Source organism: Theobroma cacao, chromosome 2 (genome assembly GCF_000208745.1).
Source record: "Theobroma cacao cultivar B97-61/B2 chromosome 2, Criollo_cocoa_genome_V2, whole genome shotgun sequence".
In the NCBI taxonomy this organism is placed as follows: domain Eukaryota; kingdom Viridiplantae; phylum Streptophyta; class Magnoliopsida; order Malvales; family Malvaceae; genus Theobroma; species Theobroma cacao.
The window spans coordinates 16,757,255-16,765,950 of NC_030851.1; the positions used below are offsets into that span (position 1 = coordinate 16,757,255).

Below are 8,696 nucleotides of genomic sequence, written 5' to 3' on the forward strand. Positions count from 1 at the left end.
TTGAGGGCCGCAACTTTGACCCTTTTTTTTTTAAATCCAATGACCTGAAAAAAAAATAGATTAACATAATAATAATAATAGTAATGATAATAAAGTAAAAAAATTAAAAATAAAATAAAATAAAAATGAGTAAGGTTAAGAAGCTTGGGTTACCTCCCAAGAAGCGCTTCATTTATAGTCTTTGGTGGACTAACTTAGACTTTAGGCCATATCAAGCAAGCGAATTGAGGACTTTTGACGATTAATTTCGCCTCCCCAATAATGTTTTAATCTTTGTCCATTGACTTTAAATTTTCGATTGTCTGTCCCTTTGACTTCGATCGCTCCATGTGGGAATACCTCATTGACAATAAAAGGACCAGACCAACTTGATTTGAGCTTTCCCGAAAATAATTTCAAATGAGAATTATAGAGCAACACTGATTGTCCTGGCTCAAAGCTTCTTGCCAATATCTTCTTATCATGCCATTGCTTCGTTTTCTCTTTGTAGAGTTTGGCATTCTTATAAGCTTGAAGGCGAAATTCATCAAGTTCATTTAATTACAATAAGCTTTGCTCACCTGCTGCTTGTAGATCAAAATTTAACTTATTCACAGCCCAATAAGCATTGTGTTCAAGTTCCACCGATAAGTGACAAGCTTTGCTAAAGACCAAATTATATGGAGACATACCAATCGGGGTCTTGTAAACAGTCCTATATGCCCACAGTGCATCATCCAATCTCTTTGACCAATCTTTTCTTGTGGGACACACGATTTTCTCCAAAATCCTCTTGATTTCGCGATTCGATACTTCCGCTTGGCCACTAGTTTGAGGATGGTACGCAGTGGCAACCTTGTGTTTAACTCCATATTTTGCTAGAAGTGCATCAAAGTACTTGTTGCAAAAGTGACTTCCCCCATCACTAATGATTGCCCTTGGAGTGCCGAATCGAGTGAAAATATTCTTCTTGATGAAATTCATTACCACCTTCGAATCATTATGAGGAAAGGTTGTCGTTTCAACCCACCTAGAGACATAATCCACAGCAAGCAAAATGTATTTGTTGTTATATGAAGATATGAATGGACCCATGAAGTCAATACCCCATACATAAAAAATTTCTATCTCTATTATGTTGTTGAGAGGCATCTCTTGTCTCCTTGAGATGTTTCCCACTCTTTGGCACCTGTCATAATGTAAAACAACACTGTGAACATCCTTAAATAATGTAGGCCAATACAAACCTGATTGGAGGACTTTAGCAGCAGTCTTAGTTCCTCCAAAGTGTCTTCCATAATTTGAAGAATGGCAATGGTGAAGTACACTTTGAATCTCTTCTTCCAGGACACATTTTCTGAACATCTGGTCTTTACACTATTTGAACAAGTAAGGCTCATCCCAAAAATAAAATTTAACATCATGCAAAAATTTCTTTTTTTGATGAAAATTTAAATCAAAGGGAATAATATTGCTTACCAAATAGTTTACAAAATTAGCATACCAAGGAAGTGAGTTCTTACCAACTTGAAGGATTTGTTCATCAAGAAAAGTCTCTTTGATGAAGGTTGAATCCTTACCTTGAGCTTCAATCTCTAATCTTGAGAGGCGGTCTGCAACTTGATTTTCTGTTCCTTTTCTATCACGAATCTCAAGATCAAATTCTTGAAGTAAGAGAATCCACCTTATCAATCTTGGCTTAGCATCCTTCTTGGTAATCAAATACTTAATAGTTGAGTGATCAGTGTACACTATCGCCTTTGTCCCCAAGAGATAGGAGCGAAATTTGTCAAAAGCAAAAACTACAGCCAAGAGCTCATTTTCTGTTGTGGTATAATTTTTCTTAGCCTCGTTCAAAGTCTTGCTAGCATAATAGATGGAATGGAAGATTTTATCCTTCATTTGTCCCAAAACAGCTCCCACCGCATAATCACTTGCATCACACATTAGCTCAAAAGGAAGAGTCCAATTGGGACTAATTATGATAGGTGCAGATATTAATCTTTTCTTCAATTCATCAAAAGCAACAAGATATTCATTATCAAACTTAAATGGCACATCTTTCTCCAATAAATTGCAAAGTGGTTTAGAAATTTTTGAAAAGTCCTTAATAAATCTTCTATAAAAACCAGCATGACCAAGAAAACTTCTAATACCTTTGACATTTATTGGAGGTGGTAATTTCTCGATTGCTTCAATTTTTGCTTTATCTACCTCAATGCCATTACTAAAGATCTTGTGCTCAAGAACAATACTTTCTCGCACCTTAAAGTGACATTTCTCCCAATTGAGCACTAAATTTGTCTCTTCACACCTCTTGAGTACCTTAACAAGATTTAAAAGATAATCATAAAAATTATTTCCAAAGACTGAGAAATCATCCATAAATACCTCAAAGCATTTTTCCACCATGTCCGTGAATATGGCCATCATGCATCGTTGAAAAGTGGCAGGTGCATTACATAATCCAAATGGCATTCTTCTAAAAGCAAAGGTGCCATAAAGACATTTAAATATAGTCTTTTCCTGATCTTCAGGAGCACTAGCAATTTGGTTATAGCCAGAATAACCATATAGAAAACAATAATATTCCTTACCAGCCAAGCGATCTAACATTTGATCAATGAATGGAAGAGGGAAGTGATCTTTCCTTGTAGCTTTGTTGAGCTTGCGGTATTCCATGCACACTCTCCATTCAGTCACCGTTCTTGTTGGAATGAGCTCATTATTGTCATTGGCCACCACAGTCATTCCTCCTTTCTTAGGAACACATTGAACTGGACTTACCCATGAGCTATCAGAGATAAGGTAAATTATTTCGGCATCCAACCACTTGATGATTTCCTTCTTGACCACTTCCTTCATGATGGGATTGAATCTTCTTTGTTGTTCAATTGTGGCTTTGTGATCTTCCTCAAGAAGAATTTTATGCATGCAAATAGAAAGGCTAATTCCCTTAATATTAGCTATGGTCCACCCTATTGCTTTCTTGAATTCTCTAAGTGTTCTCAATAACTTCTCTTCTTGCAAGCTAATAAGAGCATCAGAAATAATAACTAGAAGAGTGGAAGATTTTCCAAGAAAAGCATACCTTAAGTGTGTTGGCAGAGGTTTGAGTTCCAAAGTAGGTGGCTCCTCAATGGAAGGCTTAGAAGTTGGCACCAAAGAAGTTGAAATATCTAAAGACTCAAATTGATGATTAGTTCTAAATCTGGAGTGAGCATTCAACAAATTTGAATATTCAATAAACTCATCATCATCCCTGTCAGAGTTAGCAACTAAACATGCTTCAAGAGGATCATTGGGATTTTTTTCTAAGAAAACATCATGTGTCAAATTATTCACTACACTCACAGAAAAATAGTCTTCAGATGTCACAGGTAATTTTAAAGCTTTGAAAATATTAAATGTTACCTGTTGGTCTTGAACTCTCAAAGTGAGCTCACTTTTTTCAACATCAATCAAGGCTCTAGCAATTGCTAAGAATGGCTTCCCAAGAATGATTGGAATTTGCCTATCTTTTTCCATGTCAAGAATTATAAAATCAACTAGAAAAATAAATTTATCTACCTTGACAAGAACATCTTCAATAATTCCCCTTGGGTACACATAAGAACGATCAGCCAATTGCAAAGTTACAGAAGTGGGTTTGTATTCACCCAAACCAAGTTTCTCAAAAATTGACCAAGGCATTAAATTGATACTTACACCTAAATCACTCAAAGCTTTTGCAAAAAATAAATTACCAATAGTGCAAGGGATTGTGAAACTACCTGGATCTTTGAGTTTTGGTGGCAGCTTGTTTTGGAGAATTGCACTACACTCTTCTGTAAGGGAGATAGTTTCAAACTCACCTAGCTTTCTCTTTTTGGAGAAGATGTCCTTCAAGAACTTGACATAACTGGGCATTTGTTCCAAAGCTTCAGCAAAAGGGATATTTATGTGTAATTTCTTGAAGACATTGATGAACTTCTAAAATTTATTTTCAAGCTTTTGCTTTTGGAGCCTTTGGGGAAAAGGTGGTGGAGGATGGATGACTTAAGAAGTTCCATGATTTTCAGCCTTGACATCTTCTTTCTGTTTGACTTCACTCTCTTTTTCACACATTCCTTCACTATCAATAACTTCATTCTCAAGTTCAACTGCTTTTACATTCACCCTTTCAATCTCTTTTCCACTCCTTAAAGTGATTGCTTGGCATTGTTCCTTACCTTTAGGATTGATTTGTGTGTCACTAGGTAGAGAACCTTAAGGTTTATTGTTGATGGAATTTGCAAGCTGTCCCATTTGGGTTTCAAGATTTCTCAAGGATGCTCCAAAGCTTTGAATTATCGCATCATTCTTAGATATATACTGCAAGAGAAGTTCTTCCACTTGGGGCTTCTTTTCAAGAACTGGTGGTTTAACTTGTTGTTGAAATCCCAGAGGCATGTTGGGTTTTGGATTGGAAGGCCTTGCATTGTTATTCCATGAAAAATTGGGATGGTTTCTCCAACCAGGATTATAAGTATTGGAATATGGGTTGTTCTGTTGTTTGTTAAAGCTCCCTACAAACTGGACTGATTCATAATTGTATGGACATTGATCATTTGAATGGCCATCCCCACACATCTCACAAATTGAATTTTGAACTGCATGAACACCCATTGTGTCAATCTTCTTGGACAATGCAGCTACTTGCGCGGCTAAGTTGCTCATTGCATCAATTTCATAGGCTCCAACAACTTTTCTCGAACTCGACCTTTCTGAAGGCCATTGATAATTGTTTGAAGCCATCTCTTCCAACAAATTATAAGCATCTGCCGCATTCTTACTCATCAATGCCCCACCAGCAACAGCATCAATTGTGGTTTTAATTGACCCAATCAGCCCATTGTAGAATGTCTGAACTTGCAGCCAATCAGGAAGCCCGTGATGTGGGCATCTTCACAGTAGTTCTTTAAAACTCTCCCAAGCTTCATATAAGGATTCACCATCAAATTGTGTGAATGAGGTGATATCGTTCCTCAACTTTGCAGTCTTTGCAGGCGGAAAGAACTTTGTGAGAAACTTTTGAGCCAATTCCTCCCATGTAGTGATAGACCCATTAGGCAGTGAATTAAGCCAGCTTTTTGCTTTATCCCTCAATGAGAATGGAAACAGTCTCAATCTAATAGCATCATCAGTTACTCCATTGTATTTAAAAGAATCGCAAATCTCCAGGAAATTTACTAAATGAGCATTAGGATCATCATTGGGTAACCCACCAAACTGGACTAAAGACTGAATCATCTAAATATAGGCTGGTTTAATTTCAAAATTATTTGCATTGATGGAAAGTTTCCTAATGCTTTGGTGCAAACCTTGTAGTAGAGGAACTGCATAATCTTGCAATGCTCCATTTGCTTCGGGAACCACATTAATGGCATTATTACCATTATTAATGTTATCCTTGGTCATTGTCTGATTTAAAGCTGCAACTTGTAAATTCTCCCTTCGACGTCTTCTGAAAGTTCTTTCTATCTCAAGATCAAAAGGAACAAGATTCAAGTTGTCTTTTCTTTGCATACAAGGACCAAAGATATTTGCAAGAAAACAAAAGCTAAAATTTAAACAAGGAAAACAAAATTTGAAGTAAGACTAAATTGCTTGGAATTAGTATTAGTAATAAATCTAGAAATAATTCCCCGGCAACGGTGCCAAAAACTTGTCAATTAAAATTCTATTACGCAACTATACATATCGAATAGATAGTATATTAGCAAGCAAGGTATCGATCCAACAGGGAATTGATCTAAAACTTTACTAATTACTAAAATTAGAACAATTCAATCTTATCCAAACAATCAAAATTTATTAATTAACTAAAACTAATTAATTAAAATTAAAACCCACAAGAAAAATTGAAGTAATAATAACTTGAGAAAATATCAAATCAAACAAGCCTAGGATTATAATGTCCCTCACACTTCATCTAAATCTTACCTCTTTTACTTAACTTATTTCAATGGGTTGAATTCCTAACCTAGAGTCCTAAATTATTTATAAGGGTCTCCCAACTCAACCTATAAAAATATCTATTTTAACCAAAACAGTATATCCCTATGTGATTTGAAATTAAAACAGACTCATTAAGTTTAGGCTCTAATCTGGCTACATACGGCCTATAGGTATATCCCTATCCTATACGCAAATCAATCAATTTGTCATATGCTATCCCAATTTTAGTTTACTCTAAACTCCTTTTCCCAAGTTTCTTTAGGTTCCTAGATCAATTTAATTGGTGATTAGGCAATTAAAAGCAGTAAGAACAAATTAGGATAAACAATTTAAATCCCATTAAAATAAGTAAGAAAGAGATTTAAAAATTTAGACTACATGTGAGTTCAATTGCAATCCTAGAAAAAGAAAATTTAGCCACTCATAATTGCAAAAACAAATAACATTATAATAAATTTAACCATTGAAAATAACAAGAAAATTAAAAGCTAAGGAAGAACACAAAACAATTATTGCCGACTTAATCTCCAAGTTTCAGCCTCAACTTCTAGTTTCTTGAATCTCTCAAAGGTTCTTTCCTAATGTTGTTAAACATATCCTATTTGTACTAAGACTTAACCTAAAGTTCCTTCAGCTGACCTAGGGTTTAATTGGGCTTAAAAGTGTAATGAAAGGCTCAAAAATCAATTATCAGTCTTTACAAATTTCCATTCCCGGCACAGTACGTCCAGCCATTTTCCAACACGATTTTGTCAATCTTCGAAGCAAAAATGGGCAAAGTAATCTTCACAAAAGTTGTAGCTCTGTCTCTTATTTTTCCTCTGGTTCAAGAATTACATCATTTGGAGTTCTGTAGCTTGAGATATGGCCAAAATACCAAAGTATATGCAAGCAGATTTTGGGTCTGTCTACACCTTACTTTCCAAAATTAAGCTCAATCACCTTTAATCCTACAAAAGAAATAAAAACCAATAAATAATAACGAAATTAACAAGAAAAACATAAAATTAAAATAACCAACTTAAAGTACCCTAATTATAAAAACTACTAAAAATAAATAAAATAATAATTGAAAATTGAGGACTTAGTTAATATTTAATAACAAAATTGGAGTAAAATAATTCTATAAAATAGAATTATCAGGCCTTTTGTTTTTTTGAAAAGAGAATGGCCTTTCCTTGATATAATGAAAACTTTTTCTTGGTTTTCTATTTCTTGCTACATTGAGAAACTCTCGGGTTGGGAGGTTGGTTGCAGCCTTGTAACTCGCTGTAGTGAGAATACATTCTCGCTGCAGCGAGATGTTTACAGGAAATTTCTCTGCAGTGAGAAACCTTCTGTTGTGCTTGCTACCTTGTTTGGTTGCTGCCTTATTTTCCACTTCTTTAGCACCATAGTTGATCATGGACTTCCAATATTGAGGAATTAATTAATTAAGTTTGAAATGAGGGGTTTTAGTGAGAAACCCTCGGCTAGCTGATAATTTGAGAAACCCTCAATGAGAATGCCTTTCCGCTACAGCGAGGACCCGTCATTTCACTTGACTTGCTTGCATGCTACTAAAGTTTTCACTCTAAAATTTTTTTGTTCTGTATGGATCCTTCATCATCAAGTGATTAACCAATTAAGGGTTTAATGAGGGGTTTTAATAAGAATTAAACAAAATTGCATTGTTTTGAAAATAAATGCATCATGATTTCTTAAACTTATCTTATCGTTTGCTTGTTCCCTTCCTTTGTTCACTCACTGGTTTATACTCACTGTTTTCAACTTCATGTTTTCAGATCAGGAAGCAGTCGGTAACTAGGTCAAGGTGTCCTCGTAGATTCGTCTCCTTGGTAGGTATCTCGGCATTCAATAGTTGTATTTTCACCCGGGTCTCTTCGCTGAAAATTGAGTATCCCTTTTGTTGTGTATAGACAAACCAGATGTAAATTATTAAGATGTATGTTTTAGACAATATATGTATATTTTGATTGGTAATGCCACTATGAGTTGGCAATGGTTAGCATTATTTTGAATTGAAATTATGAAATGTGACTTTAGGAACTTTTGATGGAATGATGAGCAGGTCATATAAATAGGCTTGCTTGGGCTTAGTGGGCTATACCTATTGGGCCCATGCGCCGGTCATGGCCCAAAATTTGGGTCGTGACACTTAGATAGTGTGTTGAACAACTATTTCCACAATTAATGCATCCTCAACTACCTATGAAGCTTTAAAAACTATAAATTCAAGCTCTCATAACATTTATGAAGGTTGGAAGACTTTGAAATACAACTCCAAAGAGAATAATTCAGCAAAAATCATTCATTCCTCTTTGTACACTTTTTCTAGCTTTTACGCCTTCTATTGTAGCATTTATTGAGCCTTCATTGCTTGTTCTTTTCCTCACCAAACATTGTACTTAATTTGTTATTCAGCCTTCAAGAGGCTTTGTAGCTACACTTACATTCCTCTCATTATATTTACTCAAAAGGTTATAGCTTAACCAAGATAAAAGGTAGAGTGGTTGTGCTTTAACCATATAAGGCAGTGTATTGAAAGGTTGTGCTTGATCCATAAAGGGCATTGTATTGAATTCTATTTCAATAGTGGATTTTATACTCTTTATTGAATCTAAGGAGAAGACGTAGGCAAAGAGGTTGAACCTTTGTAAAAATTAATGTGTTGATTCTTTTTTCTTTTTACTCCTTTAATTTCACTTGTATTTCCAACCTCTCTCACTCTGCAAGAA

The 8,696-nt window shown here is 35.1% G+C and overlaps 1 pseudogene; it reads right to left on the reverse strand.

The window, feature by feature from the left end:
- On the reverse strand, window positions 202-5,418 carry LOC108660658 (annotated as a pseudogene).